The sequence below is a fragment of the Mustela erminea genome, chromosome 21, assembly GCF_009829155.1.
Source record: "Mustela erminea isolate mMusErm1 chromosome 21, mMusErm1.Pri, whole genome shotgun sequence".
In the NCBI taxonomy this organism is placed as follows: Eukaryota; Metazoa; Chordata; class Mammalia; order Carnivora; family Mustelidae; genus Mustela; species Mustela erminea.
In genome coordinates, this window is record NC_045634.1 from 13,831,518 (window position 1) to 13,852,379 (window position 20,862).

The window sequence follows — 20,862 nt, forward strand, 5'->3', positions numbered from 1 at the left end:
CATGTTGGATGATTATGGCCCGGCCTGGGAACTTGGAGCTCCAGTGGGTGCAAAGGGCATGTGCATAGCCTGGCAAAGTGTACAGCCCAAGAGGGAAGAGAAGGCTGCAGTGTTCAGGCACTGGTGGTGTGACCCACCATAGGTCACGAAGGCTGAGAATAAGGTGAGGAAAGCACCCTGGGTGGCAGACCAAGGTAATGGCAGCAGCAATGTGGGGCAGATCAGAGACCTGCATGCAGAAGACACCCATGCACCTGTGGCTAGGCGTGTGAGAGAGCACCTGCGTGGAGTTTGGGGTAGAGGTGGTCTCATGGGGAACTGGTCACACTTTGGGGGACTAAGTGAGTAAGAAAATATAATGAAGATAAAAAGGAAAGAGAGGAAGTGAGAAAACTGGAATAAACCCATGAGGTTAGTCTGGAATTATGGTATTGGTTTGAACTCACAGTTTTCAGTATTTAGGTACAGGTGGGTATATACATATGTAAATAAATATTGATAAGGTTGTATGTGTGTATACATTTTTATGTATAGTATATGTATGCATATACATGCATGTATTTCCTAACTGTGTCCAAAGACAGATCCTGAGATACTGGTACCTCAAACCCATGCTTCAGTAAGAACCATTGGAGAAATAGCTGATTTGAGGGACAGATCAGGATAATTACAAAATAAATGTGAGGTTTCTCATTATGTTAGACATTAAGGAAGTACTCAAGTGAGGAGGACATTTCAAAAAGACATAGAAAGCCCAGATGGCTGAACAAGAGACAATTTCAGTATCAAAATAAATAACAACAGTAAACCTTTTGCTTGTGGTAGACTACCAACTGCCTCATGTATATGGAGGAGGTAAATCATCTGGCAGCCAATGTAATAATAATTCATGCAAGAAACAGCAATGGATGCAATTAAGTGGTAGAAAATTTGATGAATACTGGAAGAAGCTCTTAAAGTAACTTCCCAAAGGGGCAAAGAGTAGTTTTAAGGAAAAGAAATCTGCAGACAACAACTTGAGCAAGTGAACAAGATGAACATTACCAAATGGGACAAAGTAAAATCATATAGCACCTGATGGGGTAAAGAGGACCACAGCATCACATTTGTGATATTTCTGCCAAAAACAGATCACATGACCATGAGGAACCTAAACATAACCATGAGGAAAGGTCAGAAAGCCAGAGTGAAGGACACCTGTGTAAATGGCAGGCCTGTAATCATTAAAGTTATCAATGTCATTAAAGCCAAGGGAGCCTGGAGGAACTATTTGAGACTGGAAGAGGTTAAAGAAACACCCTCACCAAAAAAGATCCTCCATTGGAACCCTTTGCTAAAACACACTCTTGCCCAACTGGGGAAACTTGTATGTAGATTAGATGGTAATGACATATTAATACTCAGTTCTTTATTTTGATTATTTTTGGGGGGCTTCACAGAAAAATATTACTTGTAGGAAGTACATTCTAAAATAACTGACAGTAACAGGGCATCAAGGCAGCAAAACTACTTTGAACGTTTGAAATCATTTCAAGTGGAAAAAAGTATCAGGAATCTAAGACAATCTGTTTTCCAGGGCTGCCCATGTGATGACCTGGTTGTTGGAGGGATGACAAGTCACGTCAGCTCTTTATGCTTCATTTCCTCCTCTCTTGAATACGGGGGTTGGACTAAAGTATCGTACATCTCTTTATAGATCTAGTACCATAAGGTTCTCAGGTGTCAATCAAGAACATCATCCTGAGCGGTTAGGCAAGAATGGGGTAAGTGGTAAAAAGGTCTGGAAGAAGAATCACTGTGGTCGTGTTTGATGAGCCCGAGATTCCCTGTGGTGCCAGGTGGATGAGGAGGGCGTGCAAGGAAGGGCCGTGCTGCAGGCACAGGATCCGAGCCCGGTTACACTTCAGGAAGAGATGAGATCTGATTTTTTTGCTGAGAGTCTTTTTTTTTTTTTTAAATTTAAATCCAGTTAGCCAACCTAGAGTACATCATTAGTTTCAGATATAGTGTTCAATAATTTACCAGTTGCGTATAATACCCAATGCTCATCACATCATGTGGTCTTCTTCATGCCCTTTACCCAGTTACCCCATCGCCCCACCCCCCTTCCCTGGATTCCCCTCCCTTTCCTCTCTCCCTCTCTCATCCCTTCCTTCCTTTAACTAGCAGACATTTATTAAGCATTTCCCACACTCAAGGCACTAGGTGAAAGGCTGTGGGGTGTAGAGGCAAAAAAAGATAGTTTCTGCCCTCAAATTGCTTACAGTCCCATAGAAGAGGAAAGACATACATGAAAAAGCAATGGCAAACAACAAAAAGCCCCAAATTCTGCTTCAGCTACACTAGTGGGGCCACTCTGGTGTTCCGAATTGAATCAGCCTCTTGATCAGCAGTCTTGTCCCCTCTCCTCCCTCAACACATTCCTTCCCCTTATTTGATTCTTTTATAGACCAGGTGACATGTGACATTGATAGCCATACGGTTTATCAGGAAAAAAATAAACCTTGGTCAAGGGAGCAGAACTCTGGAGACTATCTGCCTGATGCCTCTAGGAATAAAATGGAAATTTTCTCTTTGATTTTTAAACCCAGGGAAACTCTGCTTTCCCTTTCCTACTACAGGAAAAGCTGCAATTTAACAATTTATGTATGAAATGGTTAATTTCATTACGGTAAAATTGTGAGATACAATGTGAATTGGGTCTCTCTTAATATAAGCCATCTTTTCAAACTGGTAAAATGATAACGTGTATTAATTTATATAATATTGTTATAACACTGTATTATGACATTATATTATAATGTCAGGGAATTTATATGTATGCTACTGAAAATCAGCAAGAGCGTTAATCTGTACAATCTGTATTATTTTCTTTCTCGGTCATTTTGGAAAAGACACGGAAAATTATATTGCCTGAATAAAATATGTTTTAAAATGGATTTCCAAGTAAAATTTTTCCCAAATGTTCATCCTTGTTCATTAAGCCTACATAAAAGGGACTAAAGCAGCCATTAAGTGGTGGTTCAATGGCTCTCTGTTTGAAGTGTACATGACTGTTCCAACCCATAATGTGTCTATTGTTTTGGAAAATGCTAATTGTTAAATTGATTGTGATATTCATGTTCCGACACTCCAGTTGAACACTGCACAATGCCCCATGTGATGATGGAAAAGAGCTTGTTGTTTGATGCCCAGTGATAGCCGATCCACACAAATCCATCTCAATTGTGAAAGGTTGTTTCAGTGCCTTGATTGTTTTTCTAAATGCGAATGGCTTAGACCAGAGAAGGGTAGTATGAGAGATTAAATTACGCTTGTTCCTTTCATTAGTGAAGTCGCTCAGATTCAGAGATGCTGAGCAAGGAAATTGCCTTTGATGTTTTTGTAACAGATTTAGAGGGGAGCTGATAAAGCCAGCCTGGAAAGGCCAAGTGCACGATGCACCAGGAGCTGGGAACATAACTCTGGTCCTGCTCTGGCTCTCTCTGACTCCGTGAGATTGGCAGGTTACTTTTTGGGATCCAAGAAGTAAGGATATATGAAATATCACTATGTCAAATTCTTGCTTTTTATGGTACTTAAGTTAATATGGGAAAAACTGACAAATAACTTTCAACTAGTCTTTCATCAAAAGACACCAAGTCCCTTTTATGTGCTAAGAACTGTGTTTACACCAAAAGTATAAAGATCAATAAAATATAGTGTGTGTCATTGGGAGTTTATAATTTAGCCTGATACTGGCAGACGAATGATAAATTTAGTGCAGTGATGTTGTAATAAGTACCATAATACAACTAAATGTAATTCAAGATTCTAGATTTGATGCTGAAACAGAAAAAAAAAATTGCTATAATGAACATCACCAGAAAAATTGTACTCAATTAATGTCAAATTTCCTGAGTGTGATAATTGTATTACGGTTACTTAAGAGAACATCTTTGTTCTTAGGAGACATGCTGACATATTTGGGGTCATAATGTCTGCAACCGAGTCTCAAATGATTTGGTAAAATATATGTTTACACACACACGCATGCATATATATGAGAGAGGCTGAAAGCAGACACAGCAAAATGTTTACATTCGTAAAAGGAGTATATGGATATTCCTTTATGATTCTTAAATCTTTTCTGAAGGTAATAGCTAGGAAAAGTAATGTATGATACAATGTAACAGGAATGCAAGATAATTGTAACAGCCAGTCCAATGAAACAGGTTGTTAAGTTATCTCATTGTATAAGTCTGAGACCCCAAAGATGAAACACATTCGTGGTAAGTGCCAATGAATCCACTCCAACACCCCCACAGGACCAGGTAAGATGGTGGCCTAGATCATGCCCAGTTCACTGGCTTCTTCCAGCTCCCAGGGAAGAAGAGGGAAGATTATGCTGAGGCAAAAGAATGGTTAACTAGTTGCCCAAGATCACACGGTAAGTCATGGAGCCAAGGAGTCAAAATCAGGCTTTTGCCAAGGGGTCTATTTGCTTTACTGCGCTATGCTGCCTCTCATAACCTCGTGTTGAACTCAGTTTGGATGTTTCATGTTAGACTGTTTTTGTTTTTATTTTTTCTGCCTATTTTCTCAAGTTTAGTTTGGAACAAAAATGTCCAAAGGAGCCCAAATTATGGTTGCATGATTTTTAGTGAATTAGTCAAATCGAAACTTTGCTGATCTGATTACTTCCAGAGCCCAGATGATTGTGATTTGGCCTGTCATAATGTTTATAATTGGTTATAAGTGACTTGTCTGGTCACTGATTTTGAAGATTTACAGAGCAATCAGATCCAATATATGCAGCAAGTTGGCTCTTTCAATATATATTTTAATGCATATGAAATACATATATCTTAAAGGAAGTAATAACCCTCCAATTCATCATCAGCAGAACCGAGATTAAAATATGAAGAGTGATATTGAGCACACCTTCTCCAAGCCTTCATCCAAGCTGCTCTTATGGGAACAGTGTCTCAAGAAAGATTCTAGATCAGCTGGAGGGTAGGACAAGACTTCATCTTGAGTTTAGGAAACTCTAAGTATCTTGGAAGATATTCAGGAAGAAAGTTCTAAAAATTTTCTTTTCAGGGTCATAAAAAAAGAAGGTACAGTCAGATAGTTAGGACAAAGATATTGGGGGGAGAAAACTGTGAATCCTGAGGGACCTTTAGAAAAATCCCTTAAAAGAGTGCTTTGCTATTAGTAGAGGAGTCAGCATGGGAGTAGAGAGGAAAGACTTTAAACTTAAAGGAATGATAATCTTTGGAGTCTGCAATTTGGAGCAAACTAAGTCTTGCATTTTATTCCTCTGATGTTTGTTTCTTTTCACTGTGAAGATTCAACCTTCAAAGTAGAACCTGACAGGTTGTGCTCTGTTAATCTAGCCTTCTGGGAAACTGTCTTCAGTTGAATAATAGCAGCAAATCTGTGAGTTCACTCCTGTTCTCGGGGCTCATTCATCTCAACCAAGTGGCAGCAGAGGCCTTAAATGAGCCATACAGAAAAGTGCATCTCACAAATAACTTCAACTGGGAGTTTTGAATAATGTTACTTTTAGGTTTTAAAAAACGTTTTATTATGTTCATCATGAAACCTAATGGAAGGATTTTGCATTTGGAGAGGAGGAATTACAATGTGCAAATTTTCCAGAATCTAAATTATTTAAATGGTAATCTGAAGACCTTCCTTGTCAGAGTAATATTATTTTACACATGCTAGAGAAGAGGAACATTGTTTGCCATCCCAACTAGAAATCCTGAACAGTAACTAGGGTATATTGTGAAGAGTTAGACAATGAGTTCTTCATACTTTTATTGTATCTGATATTTTTAATAATATTTCTGTCAATTCTCTTGAGATAATTTGTCTACAATAGAGAAATTTTTATTTTTTTTGTCTATGGTTTATACATCTTCTTTGTTTTACTTTTTATTATTTTTTTTCAGTCTCATTGAGATACAACTGATAAATAGCACCATCTAAGGTTAAGATATACAGTATTATGACTTGACTAATATGCATCATAAAATGATTACCACAGGGGCACCGGGGTGGTTCAGTCAGTTAAGTGTCTGACTCTTGATTTTGGCTCAGGTATGTTCTCAAGGTTGGGAGATCAAGCCCCACATTGAGCTTCATGCTTAGTGGGGAGTCTGCTTGGGATTCTCTCTCTCACTCTCTCTCATCCTCTCCCCTCCCCCAAAGTAAATAAATAAATCTTAAAAAGAAAGAAATGATTACTACAATAAGTAAGCATCCATCATCTCATATAAATTTTTTTTTAAAGATTTTATTTATTTATTTGACAGACAGAGATCACAAGTAGGCAGAGAGGCAGGCAGAGAGAGAGGGGGAAGCAGACTCCCTGCTGAGCAGAGAGCCCGATGCGGGGCTCGATCCCAGAACCCTGGGATCATGACCTGAGCTGAAGGCAGAGGCCTTAACCCACTGAGCCACCCAGGCGTCCCTCATATAAATTTTTTAAAAAACGTTTTTTTCCTTATGATGAAAATTCTAGGATTTGTTCTCTTAGAGACTTTCAAATATGCCATATGGCTGTGTAACTACAGTCACTATGTTTTACATTACATTTCCAGGACTTGTTTATCTCATAACTGGGAGTTTGTTCTTTTTGACTACCTTACTCCATTTCCCCCATTCCCCGCCTCTGGTAACCACAAATCTGAGCTTTTCTTCTATGTGTTATGCCTTCACCACCCCCCCACCCGGATTTCACATATAAGTGAGATTATCAAGTATTTCTCTTTCTCTGTCCTATTTCACTTAGCATAATGTCCTCAAGGTCCATCTTCATTGTTATAATGGCAAGATTCCCTTCTTTTTTATGGTTGACTATATATGCATACCTACATACACACACATAACTTTGTTTCCAGTCTTGGCTATTGTAAATAATGATGCAATGAAATGAGTTTCCTTTGAATATTTTCCTGTGACAAATGTAGGCCATAGTATGAGCTAACCCTTGGTTGTACTTAATTGATCATGTATTATATAATGCTTGCTTTACTTTCTCATTGTTTTATGTGTATAAATACTATTTCTCCTTGTTTATGAGACACTGCTAGGGCCTCAGCAGACGTGAAGGGAATAAAAGACACAGAGAGGTTCAGGCTAATGGAATTCTCCTTGTGGAGAACTGGTTTCTCCCAGGGAAGGCTGGTGTTTTATAGAACAGTGCCTGGGGAACAGTGGTGACCCTGGTGACAATCTTGGTCAGGTTGTGACGTCAGGGGTCTAATCATTTGAAAAGGACATGGAGGTAGGAATTCAGTAGACCGGGATCAGGATGAAGGTAGGGGGATGCTATAACCTTAGTTTTGGGGAGTTCTAGCTTTAAGGAAGGTCTCGGCCAGCAATTGAAGGATGGAGGGAATATGTCCATCCCCTAAGGCTAGAGGGGTCACTGATCACTAATCAACAAGGACATTCACACCCCTGAAACTGGATCTCCTGAGGTCAGAACTCTTTGACAGATACTATGACTGGATCAAGACCAGCATGGGATCTAAGGTCCATGTGCCACTTCTGATGGTATATTTATACATATATGTATAGCAGGCTGTTCAACTGGGTGTTTTCACCTAAAGACCCAGACACAATAAATTACAAGAACCAAAATAAAATTTGTCATAGACTACCAAGATGAATATTACTAATTCAAGTTTGAGCTGCTTATTTGGGTACTGGTTGCATGATTTTGGGTCTCTTTATGGGGGCCCTTCACCAAGATCAAAAATAAGGGTAAAATAAGATCAAGAAAAAATCTTGTGAGGACAAGTTCTATGTAGAAATGACACTAAGGGTGGGGAGCCTGGATGGTCCATGGGCTGAGCTTCCAGGATTCTTGTTTTTGGCTAGGGGTCATGACCTCAGAGTTGTGGGATCCAGCCCTGAGTGGGGCTCTCAGCAGGACTCTGCTTGAATTTCTCTCCCCCTCTTCCTCTGCTCCTCCCCACTGAAATTTCTCTTTCTTTCTAAAATAAATGAATAAAATCTTTAAAAGAAAGAAAGAAAGAAAGAAATGGCATTAAGGGGCCGCAATGCCCTTAAGGGATGTATCCCCTTCGTTTAAGGCTGTTAAGGGCTGTCATGGGCTGTCATCATGGATGACTTGGCCAGTTCACAGTTAAAGGACCACAGGATCCCACAGGCCCCACAGTGATGCTTGAGAAAGCTGAAGTGGCTGGTGTGGAAGGAGAGAATGCTATAGTTGAGAAGAAAATGCATTCCTCAGGAACACACGGTCAGTAGGGTGTGAGTGCTGTGTCTGAGGGCATCATACTGATGACATTTTTCTTTAGAGAGAGCAGTGGGGGAGGGGCAGACAGAGAGCATCCCAAGCAGACTCCGTACCCAGTGCAGAGCCTGAAGTGGGGCTCTGGCCTGTGACCCTGAGATCGCAACCTGAGCTGAAATCAAGAATCGAAGAGTCGGGTGCTTAACCCACTGCACCCAGGCGCTCCAATCCTGATGACATTTTAAAATGAATCTTGCCCGAGAGGTTTTCCTTCCAGGGTAAGAGGACCCAGGTGGTAACTAGCTGAAAGGTGTCCCCACTGGGGACAGAAGCTGAAGTGGGACTGAAAGCCACAGGCTCAAGGAGAGACGCTTCTCTGTCACAGGAGGGGCAAGTGATGGGGCCTGCAAAGGAAACCTCAAAGAACTGGTATCAACGCCTTCAGGAGAAAGCCAGCTTTCAAATACCTGCAAAGCCTAGGAAATGTGACACCCACCTCTGACAGCGATGGTCATGTAAGAAGTACAGGTATTTCTGTTACTTTTATATCCAACCTCCTCCAGCCTTAGCTGGTGGAAGCAAAAAGGAAAATTGGTCCGCACTGCCTGCTACAGGCTTCAGCTGAAGGCAGAGCTGAGATTTAACTTTTAATCCAGTTAGAACTTGTTACTCTTATCTGTGAAAGGAAATTTACATTGCTTGAGGCCATATGTGGTAAAGTTACCACAGGCCTTTCTATTATGGAGACGAGGCCAAAAGAGTCTAGTAACGCCTTCGTTGTCACTTAAGGGCCAGAGGTTGGGCTGTAAGCACTGAACGGGTTTAATGGGTTGGAAGCAAATAAGAATACAATTGCTTATCTAATTCACTCATTCATTTATTCATTCATCCAGTACATATTTATTAAACACCTTCTATGTGCTAGGCGTTATTTTCAGCACTGAAAATCGATGACTGCAAAAATACTAAAAAAAAAAATCTGCTTTACGATGTTTGATAGTCAGGGAGTATATGTTTAAGTTGTGGAAAGGTATAGATAGAAGCATACATAGATGGACAGATCTCTGAATGAGCTGCCTGGACATTCTAGTTATTTTCTACCAACTCTTTTAAGTTTTGGTGGAAACCAAAGCTCATATAGCAAGGGGAAGTCTTGTGATTGCTGTCCTCTCAGTGGGCTTGCCTATATGCAAGATTGTTCTTGAATGTTCTGTGCTACTCTTCATTCATAGCTGTACCCTATTGCACCATGGTTGCTACACTGATCAGAGTTCTCCTGGCCTGCAAAGTAGAACCTGGAAGAACTGCTGGTTTTCAACCATTTATATAACTCAATTTGGTTTTGGATATTTTGTTGCAACACTATAAGTCTCTGCTTAAAATTGTTTCTGTGACATAAAGACGGGCCATTGTTCTACTCTTTGGTACACAAGACCATTGAGAAGCAATCTGGACTCTGGTGACAATTTTTGCATGAGTTTCCAGGCAGGGATGAATTAGTGGGATTTACATTAAATGCAATTTACTCAGGGTCTGGCTGGTAATTTGCTTTGACCACTCCTCTGGGCTCCTGACTCCTGAATGTACACGGAGACCCAGCTGCCTTGCTGGTCCTACTAATGCAGGACTAGAAAAAAGGATCACTTTGACTTATGATGAGAAGAGAAAAATGTTCATGCTGAACACTCTGCTATGGTGTCAAATCTTTTAAATGGGGTATGCAGCTGTCTTTCTGAAAAATTTGCTCTATAATTCTTTCATCTTCACTTCTGTGCAGGGGAGCAAACCTAAACTAATGAAGTCCAAATTTTAAAGTTGAAACGTTTTGATTATTTAGCAAAAGGGAAATGGCAGCATATTTTATTAAAACATTAAAATAATTATTAATTTCCATTTAAAATAAGAAATTTTTAAAACATAAAATTTTAAATTCTCTTGATAGACATTTACTTTTTAAAAACTTTTTGGGGGTGCCCAGCTGGCTCAGTCGGTAGAATGTGAGACTCTTTTTTTTTTTTTTTTTAATTTTATTTATTTGACAGAGATCACAAGTTGGCAGAGAAGCAGGCAGGGGGCGGGGGGGAAGCAGACACGCTGCTGAGCAGAGAGCCCGATGATGTGGGGCTCAATCTCAGGACCCTGAGATCATGACCTGAGCCAAAGGCAGAGGCTTAACCCACTGAGCCACCCAGGTGCCCCGAGTGTGAAACTCTTAATATTGGGATTATGAGTTCAAGCCCCATGTTGGGTATGAAGCCTACTTTAAAAAATAACAAAATAGGGGCATCTGGATGGCTCAATGGATTAGGCCTCTGCCTTCAGCTCAAGGTCCTAGGATCGAGCCCCCCACCCTGCCTCTCTGCCTACTTGTGACCTTTCTTTCTGTCAAATAAAGAAATAAAATATTAAAAAAATAAAATAGAGATAAGTAAAATGAAAAAAAAAGCTTTTTGAAAATATCATGCCTATTTTCTTCTTCTAACATTGTAGTTGTTGCCTTGCGTGAGGTCCATAAAGTTCTCTAAATGTCATATGGATATTCCTTAATTTGTCATTAAAAAATATTTTTTAAGCTTTAGTCCTCATGTGAAGAGAGGGCCCCTCAATGTTTTCGTTAATGTAACTTAGTTATTATGAACAACCAATGTGGTTGAATAGTGTTTGTTATATGCTGGACCATTTTTTCCTTGTGAATATTGACAAGCAACCTTTTACCATTTGTTTGTTCAACAAAAACATTATTGCTCTCCTGCTATGTGGACACAGTATGAGCTCCTATGTCAGCTAAGAAACAGTCCCTGCCTTGAGGGAGCTCATCAGGCAATGTGCTGTGAGGAAAGAGATATGTAAATTTGTAATTGATGCTTTGATAATGCAGAAGATGTAAATTTCTAATTTTAATAAAATGTGTTAAAAGCTGAGGGAAAAGTCTGTGCAGGCTGCTCCCTTTTTATTTCTCATTTCTAATCTCTGCCTAACTCCTGTTAATGACAGAGCAAGCACTTTGACATGAGACAATAGGCTCTAAGGAAAGGTTACACATAAAATTGCTCAGAAAGATCAGAAATGCTGATGTTATACGTGTGAATTGTGGAGTGTGGATGTTAATCCTGAAGAAGTATGTGTTAATAAACGACTTATATTGAGTATCCTGATTAGAACTGTCGGATTAATCCAACAGTAAAGCTCTAGAGGCATTCAATTGAGCTTTCAGAGAATTATTATCTACTTGAAGCTTTTTAATTTATCAAATGCTCCTAATATATTATTTACCATTCACTGGTTTTTGAAGTCATGAGAGTAATGTAATTTGGACACTTCAAAAATACAGAACTAGAGATAAACTAATAAAATCATAAATCTTCTTCTAACAGTCTGTCTCACCTTTCTACCTTACTTCACAGTTCACTGTTACTCACAAGTATATCTCTTGAGACACTGTAATAGTAGAGTGCCTAATTTCAAAGCATGTTTTCATACAAAATTCCCTTTGCTTACCACTTGGAGCTAGAATTCTGAGAATCATACACTTCAAGTACATATTTCAGGAAAAGAGAGTATGTTAGCAGGCCACGGGGGAAGATTCCTAGTCAAGGGAGACGATACACTCAAAGCTGAAGCATTCTGGGAAAAAGAAACCTATTTGTCACGGGACCAGAAGATTGAGGAACATAAACCATCCACAGAGTGTGGCTGTATCTGAACATTAACATTTTATAAAATATCATGGTACATGTTATCTGTTTCACAAGTAAAATTAAAAGGTTTTTGGATGGGATGAGCCCGCAGCAATTGAGATCAGCATCACCCACTGACTTCTGAAGGTCAAGATGATTCTCTTTCCCCGGAACATAAATAAAATGGAAGTTTGTAATTGTGTGTATGGTTGAGCATTTCATTATAAAGAAGATTAAATTAAATAAGAGGTGGCTACTCTTCTATATCTTGCCATACGTTTGTCCGGCTCACATTCCATCTTCCAATTCTTTTTACCACTCCTCCCCACAGGGAAATAAGATAGAATCAGGGAATCTGAGAGAGAAGCGTGAGGAGCTCAGGTTGGGGGGTGGGGGGTGGGGGGTGGGGCACATTCAGAGAAGGAGGTGAAGTGTCGGAGTGGGCACAGGGAAGAATACGAGCCCAGGATAGATGATAGCGAGGTAGAATCAAGCTCTTTTTAGATGTTATCTTTCAAGGTTCTTCTTGAATTTTATTTTTAAGGAACTTTTGTGGTATTTATTGGATCTGACCATAATTTGGTCCTCTGGGGCAGAAAGGCAAATGCTTTGAAAGAGGTTCTATGTACATAGATTTTTTATTTTTATTTTTATTTTTTTTTTTAAGATTTTATTTATCCATTTGACAGAGAGAAATCACAAGTAGATGGAGAGGCAGGCAGAGAGAGAGAGAGAGGGAAGCAGGCTCCCTGCTGAGCAGAGAGCCTGATGCGGGACTCGATCCCAGGACCCTGAGATCATGACCTGAGCCGAAGGCAGCGGCTTAACCCACTGAGCCACCCAGGCGCCCCCATAGATTTTTTAAAAAAGATTTTATTTATTTATTTGACAGACAGAGATCACAAGTAGGCAGAGAGGCAGGCAGAGAGAGAGGAAGGGAAGCAGGCTCCCTGCTGAGGAGAAAGCTCCAGGCGGGGCTCGATCCCAGGACCCTGAGATCATGACCTGAGCTGAAGGCAGAGGCTTTAACCCACTGAGCCACCCAGGCACCCCTTATTCTACATAGATTTTTTTAAGGTGCATTCTTATTCTTATACAGAGATTTCTAAAATCGTTAGCTGGTTGACCATCTGTAGATCTCCTAGTCATTGTCATCGCTTCCCCAACGATGAGGGAAAATATGAGGCAGTCTGGTGCCCTGTCATTTGGTCCTTCTTGCATCTTCTTTCTCTAAGATATTTCCTAATAAAGTCTATTAAGTCTAAGGCTGAACAACACTACTGAGCTGCTCCTAAATAGTTTTTAGGCAAAGCACATCATACCAGTTCAATAATACACTTCTTCCTTGATCTTAAAATGCCTTCTCTTAGCCTGTTGTTGTCAACAATCCTTATTCCTTACAATATTTACACAAAGGACCATGAGAAAGAAATGTAGAATTAGTTGTAGAGATCAAGGCTATTACTGTAGATTGTAGTGTGCTGGGAAGTGGGTGTCCTGGGCAAATTCTATTAGGTAGAATTCTGACAGATGGGATCAAATATCTCACAGATAAGAAATTATCCCTAGAAATATGGCAGCTTTATATAGAGAAAAGTGGCCAATATTTTGTGCAGATGTAGTTCTGTCTCTGTCTAGATGACAGAGAATCTAGATGTCTAGATGACAGAGAATCCTATATATATATATATATATATATATATATATATATATATATACACACACACACACACACATATATACATATACACACACATATATATATATACTTTATATATAACACTTATGTAATCATATATAATCAGTATAAATATATATACATAGACATACAGATAAACTTGTCATCTGAACAATGTTCTACTGGTAAGACCATAGAAATATCTTTGGAACCTATAAATATTATGCTTTTTAGAGAAAGTGTTCATCTTCCTTGTTTGTTTGTAATTTTGAAAAGCATTTTATAGGTTTTCTGCAAGGGCAGGATGTTAGATAGAAATCTAAATTATTTTCTAGTGTGGTGGGAATATGCTTGCCTTTAATACACCACAATCACCTCACAAGAGGTAATTCTTGTTGCTGCACTTGTAGTTCTGTGAGTAAATTTTGAAGTTTCCCCAATTGGCTGCAACGTGAACAGTCACTACACACGTCCTTGATGAGGTGACATGCTTAATTAATTGGGTTTCATTTCCTCTCTGGCTTTCACAGAAGTTTCTCATCCTCTACTTTGCATGATTTTTGGAAAAGAGCTTCCTCTGAGGACTCTACTTCTCCCATCTTTGGAGAAATTCCTTCTTAGAAGAGGCAAATTAGCACAACATTATGCCAAGGCCCAAGGATATGGGAAGGTGAATGGGGACAGAGTTCAAGACCACAGCCTTTGAAGTATGTTTCTGCCCCTGGCTGTTGGCCTATGGGACCGCACCTCATCCTTCTGCCCTTCATTTCACCTGTCAGTTACAAAGGGCATAATATTTATGCCCACCGTGTCTCGCAAGTCATTCCTTTTTCGGATTTTTATAATGAACTCTTTGTTCATATTGAAGACAGCCTGTATTATTAACAAATGATACAGTCACAATGAAAAACTCCCTTCCTCTACAGATTGCCCAAGGGACAGCTCCGGTTCCTATTACTCAGCTGGACACCTTTGCAAATGGATGAACCGAGCACCACAACCTAAAGGTCAGAATGTGAAGGATTCGCTGATTCAGCAGAAAGGGTTGAGCCTGGAGTTTCCATCTACCTCTCTCAAACACCTCATCCCTCCTTCTTTGTAGAAAGAACACCTGGAAACCCTTAGGGAAACACAGAATCTTATTATTACTGAGACCCCGAAGTTTTATCCCGAATGTCTGTCTTCCAGGACTCTATTATGCAGTAGCGATACCACAGAAATGAATTCAGATGTAACTCACCAAGTGCCAAATGTTCTTAGAACCACCATCTTGGGCGCTGTGTGCGACTCAGGGAAGCTGTCTTTCTCCTGTGGTTGTTTATTCATCTAGAATGAGGCAACACACATAAACTCCTAAGTAATAAGACCTATGAAGTCTAAAATTTGAAAATATCTTCCTATTTTTTTCTTTTTCTAAACTCTCCTCTGCTGCTTTCACTCCAAAGAATACTAAAACTAAAGATCTTAAAGCTGAAGTAGTCAATTCTAATTATCATTTTAGAGCAAACATTTTTTTTTAGGTAGGCAAAACTATCACAAAGACTAAAGTTAGAGTTGGGGACAATTTCTCTTATAATTGTAAATTTTCTGCACATTATTACTAGCGTACTTTTAGGAATAATGAGTATGATACAGCCATTGCTGCTAAATTTTATGATTAAAGTTTGTTTACAAGTTTCCATGTAGCATTAAGAACTAAACAAAGAATTTCACATGGTGAGCTAAGAATTTCAGTTGACAATCATAGCAAGTGGCCACTCCTATTCTCCTTATTTTATAGATGAGTTGTAGAGGATTAAAAAGCATTTACAAGGTCCTTGGGACATCTGGGTGGCTCAGTTGAGCATCTGACTCTTGATTTTGGCTCAGGTCATGATCTCAGGGTCGTGAGATCCAGTCCCGAGTTGGGCTCTGTGCTGGACATGGAACCTGCTCGAGATTCTCTCTCTTCCTCTGCCCCTATATGCCCCTCCCTCTTAAAAAAAAAAAAAAGTATTTACAAGGTTGGTAGAAAGAGCACTGAAACCCCGGTTAATCTGCCTTCAAAACTATCCGTGCCCTCTCTTGATTATCTCGCAGTACTCTGCTAAATAACATGATACAGTATTTGTTAAATACTTTCCATGTTCATGTGAATGTTTGCTGATTTGGGGCTTTTTAAAAAGATTTATTCATTTTAGAGAAAGGGAAATTGCACACATGCATGAGTGGGGGCAGAGACAGAGGGCGCTAGAGAATCCTCAAGCCGACCTCCCGCTGAGCAAGGACCCAGGACACTGAGATCATGACCTGAGCGGAAATCAAGAGTTGGTCACTTAACCGAGGTGAGCCACCCAGGTGCTCTGCTGATTTAGGATTACAATCATTCCATAAAATAGACTTTCAATGTAATAACAGTTACCAATGTATTCTGTAAATTTTATCACCTAATGAATAAAAGAAACCACTCCCCTTCTATGTGAGCATGAGAGTTGCCTGCTTTGGGTAGTTGCCCTCTTGTGCCTGATTCCCCAAAGCTGGAGCCTCTATCTCTCAAATCTGCACAGGACTCCTTAGTTTTTCACTCCAGCAAGAACAAGGGCAGGGGACAGAGACAGGCATTGATTATGTGAGGAAAGGGATTGAAATGAGACAGACACACAACCTGTCAAATTTTTTCTTATAGATTATGAATACACAAGTATTAGGTGTCCTTTTATGTGTTTCTCAAAAGTGCTTTTCCAAACTTTCTTTTAAAATAAATGTTTATTTTTAAGTAGTACATGCATACTGTAAAAACGTTAATAGTAAAAAAAACTAAATGGCGTACAACAGAACATGTCTGTCTTTTCTCTGTTCCATTTCTCCCCAATTTCTAGTTTCCTTGTCCAGAATGACATTCAATTCCTTTAGCTTATTCCACTGGTGGTAACCTCCGTATCTCTAAATAAGATGCTTATTAGGCTCAGACTTGACCTTTTAACTGTTGATATTATTTTCACCTCATTATAAGAAGGATGATATGAATTATTTCAAAACTTTGACTATGTCAACAGAATATTGGTCACTGATGAACTAATTAGTATCCTAGAAAATTAGCACATACTTTTGTAATTTTTTCTAATATACAGTTTTCTTCTCCATTTTCTCTGTTTTCTATCTCCAGAATACCTGTTTTTCAGATAAATTCTCTAATATCCTAAATTCTTTCTCAATTTCTTCTATCATTTTATCTTTTTAGTATATATTCTTAGAATTATCCTTTTCTTTATCTTTTGAGCTTTTCTACTTATTGATTTTTATATATCAGTTTTCAAGTACTATTTCTTGATCTCTATAACCATTTGAAAGCATCAGAGTTTGTAATTTAGTAGGAACACTGTCTTCTCTAATCTCTTCGAGGATACTGACTGTGGGGTTTATTTCCCCTTTGTGTGTGTTCATGCGGCTCTAGGTATGTATATTTGTTATTTCTTTTGCTATGGTATCTCTTGAATTCCACATTTTCTTTCAATGTCTTGTGATTTGGGGCCATAAACTTATTTTTTAAGAGCAAGTCTTGATAAAACTATTGAGAAGCTCTGTTGATGAGGACAGGACTTGTCAGTTGTTGGCATCACTATACCACAGTTGGGTTCAATTTAGCTTTTCCCTAAGAATGTCCAAATGTCAGTATCTAGAGGCCTTTCAGAGAAGAATCTTCAGAGAAGTCTTTCTCCATCTCCTACAGTGGGCAAAGCAGCATGAACAGGGTATGTGAGAAGGAAAATTTGGCTGCAAGCATTCTGAAATACGTCCAGAGAAAAGAGATGAGAATCCTATAGTTCTCCATTTGTGTTTCCCTCATTCCGCTATTTTATCTTTTCCACCCCAGTTCTCTACTGTGTTTTGTGTCCCCCCAATTCTAGAGATTCTGTTAAATTGTCCACAAAAGAGTATCCAGCCTCCTAAGGCATGAGGGTGGGTGATTTTCTAGAAAAACATAACCTAAGATATTGATCTCACAAAATTAAAGAACCTTAATAATTCATTAACCATAAGCTAAACATTATTTAATTATATTTTTAAAACATAATTAATTTTTAATTGTACAAGTATTATATAAATCTATTCTCTTTTGACCAAATTCAAGCAAGACAAATAAAATCATTTCCCACAAGAATCAAATTCAATCTTTTCCTCTTTTCTTCAAAAAGTATTATTAATTTAATACGTGTGCTTCAGTGATTTACAGAGTCTATGTAAAAGACTTTGATTCTTGGGACGCCTGGGTGGATCAGTTGGTTAAGCAGCTGCCTTCGGCTCAGGTCATGATCCCAGGGTCCTGGGATCGAGTCCCACATCGGGCTCCTTGCTCAGCAGGGAGCCTGCTTCTCCCTCTGCTTCTGCCTGCCTCTCTGTCTGCCTGTACTTACTCGCTCTCTCTCCCTCTGTCTCTGACAAATAAATAAAATCTTTAAAAAAAAAAGACTTTGATTCTTAATATTTTTGTTTTAACTTATGCTCATGTTTCTTTACTGTGGTGGTTCTCCCAAGTGTGGTGCCCTGATCAAAAGCATTAGCACTATATGGGCGGTTGTTAGAAATGCATATTTATGGGCCCACTAAAGACCTACCACTGAATCAGAAGCGCTGGGAATGGGGTCAGCAATCTGAGGTAGTCTGAAGTTCAAGAACCACTGACCTTGAGAATTCACAGTGGAGATGGTGAAGAAAGATTATTAGTTCAGAAGCCCAGTGTTAGACACTGTTCAGAGATGACAGAACATGATGTTTGCTATCTCTTGGAATACTTTCCATGATCACTTTTCATTATAGGTCAATGAATAACGATAAATGTAGAATTCAGATCTTGGAGAACTTAATCCTGGGCTTATTGTCAGATATAGGGAAGAGAATATACTTAGACTCCTGCAGCCCTCCCACTGTCCTAAAAACTATAAGGAAGTAGCAGAATGTGTAGAGATGACATCAATCATGGTGGGACCCTTGTTCAATTCTTAGTACATGCTGGACAGATGCAAAGGCTTTCTATCACCATCTCTTACCATGCAGAGGATAATATTACATTTCTGGCTGTTTTGGTTTTAGTTATACATCAGCATTGTATTCCCTTTACCTACTGGTAAGAACTTCAGACTAAGAATCTGGAGAATCAGATGCTTATAGAGACCGTGCTGTTTCTTAAGAAGGTGTACACCACTGGAAAAATTACTTTGGCCCTCTAGGCTTTAATTTTTCCTATGAGCAGATAGAAATTGGATTGTATGATACTCTGTCATCCTAAGATCTTGAATAGTGGTGATAAAAGGCAGAAGGAATTTTAAAACAAGAAGATACCTTGAGGAAATTGGTTCCTCTCCCTCCTTCCCCTCCCACACCCCTATTCCCCCTGTCAGAAAAACCCCAGAACATTCTTTCTTCCATATCACTTTGGAGGACCTCATGACTCATGACATTCTATCTTTTCTTCCTTCTTCTACAACCTATAGAAGGCCAGGACACATCTCTTGGGCAGCATTCACCTGCACAGAGCTTTCTAGAAAATGCGTGTCAGAGTCGCAGTGGCTGAGTGGTCCTGGCTGTGCAGGAGGGGCTGGATTACCAGAGGGCTCTGCTTTGGATCTGATTAGTGGGCAGTGATGCAGCTGGGCAGCACTGGCCTGGCCAGAAGAATGTTCTTTCACTTCAAGCCAGTTCTCAGCATTCTCCACAGAATGTGCCATGCTGGCAAAGACTATGAGGATAGATAATGTAGCTTTAAGCATACTTCTCTCTCATAATTAGAAAATTCCAGGGTTGTAGGGGAAATGTGGTATGGTGATATTGCTCATCAAGTGAGAGACAGCTTAACACTCACAATGTGATTGAGAAAAATGGAATTATTTTATAGTCCAGTGGGCTCCGAATTGTTATTCAACTCAGATCTTTATTGCTTGGCCCTTGTTAATTTAATAAGCAATCTGTATCCCTAGTACAGAAGACAAATACGTTTTATAAGAGAAGGTCTAAAATCTGAAGTGGCAATAACATAACTGAGAACATAATTTTATTTATTTTCCTCAGTGGCAGATTGTATTTTCTGTAATTTCTGTGCAAACAAACCAATATGGTCTTCTGAAGGGCAAAATTGGAATGACAAAAGTGAAGTCTCCATTGTACTACCAAGGAAACCGATCGGGGGCCACAGTAACTTAATTTTACCAAGAGTTATGAGCAGAATAGAATAAGCACAAACATGAGGAAACTTCTAGGAATAGTCCTCTCACACTTTGCCGCAAAATGTTTCTGTTTTGGAAAAATTACTTTCCTAAAATAGCACTTAATTAAACATCTGTCCTATTAAACAATGTATGTATATTGGACAATGACTACATTAATAAGAGTATATTCTCTAAAGAATAACTCTTTGGCATCCTTTTCTTTTGCAAAGGTCTCTGGGAGTCTTGCCAGGAAAATATAATAAAATTTACTAGCCTGAAAGTTGTGTCTTTCCTTTCCCTTTCTGTGTATCCACTGTCTGTGCCATTCTTTAAAAAAAAATTCCTATGATATTACTAGAAATTTGAGAACCTTGTTTTATAAGGCAGAAAACGGCCTTATATTTTCAGTGTTACAGTTTTGTCTCAATGGCGTATTATCGTCTCTTTGTAAAACCATCATCTTTCTCTGAAGTTGATTCCACACATTTTCAATGATCTATGTTTTCCAGATACTGATGCAAACCCTTCATCACCACCCTTCACAGGGCTCGCATCCCCGCCTTGCTGCACTTTGCCTGGTCTCTTCCTTGCTCTGAATCATAAGTCACAAGGAGGCAGGGCCATTTCCAAAATCAATTCCTGGCAGAAGAGAAAGGGCCTCCATGCATCAGGAAACCATTTCAAAGGTTAACAGTTTATCCAAGGGCATTAATTAAACTTCTTTCATAAATAAAGGCTCAGTGCTGTCAAAAGGTGGAGTGCATGAGGAGACAATCCCAAGGCTATGGCTTCCTTCACAAAAAAGAAATGAAGCTCTTCTCAGACAAAGCCTATTAAGCACATTCACTTCCAGATTGTTAGATGTAACAAATGAGTGGGAGAGACAGACAGCGGAAGAGCCCTTAATTCAAGGAACAAAGGACGCCTTCTATATTCTCCAGCATTGTGGTCCTGTCTCTGAAGAATTCCAAGAGCACCAAAGATGGGGATAATTAAGCGGATGATGAATACCAAACCAGAGATGTTTGGTAGGTTCATTTTTTTTTTAGGTTCATTTGATATCAATTTCCT

At 39.3% G+C, this 20,862-nt stretch overlaps 1 long non-coding RNA gene across 1 annotated transcript in view; it reads right to left on the reverse strand.

Annotated features, from left to right (window-relative positions):
- The window catches only part of LOC116581733, a 124,371-nt gene that overhangs the window by 25,401 nt on the left and 78,108 nt on the right, over nucleotides 1-20,862 (reverse strand). The window contains exon 2 of the long non-coding RNA XR_004282203.1: nucleotides 14,850-14,935. This is a non-coding gene — a long non-coding RNA (uncharacterized LOC116581733). The remainder of the gene's footprint in view (nucleotides 1-14,849; nucleotides 14,936-20,862) is intronic.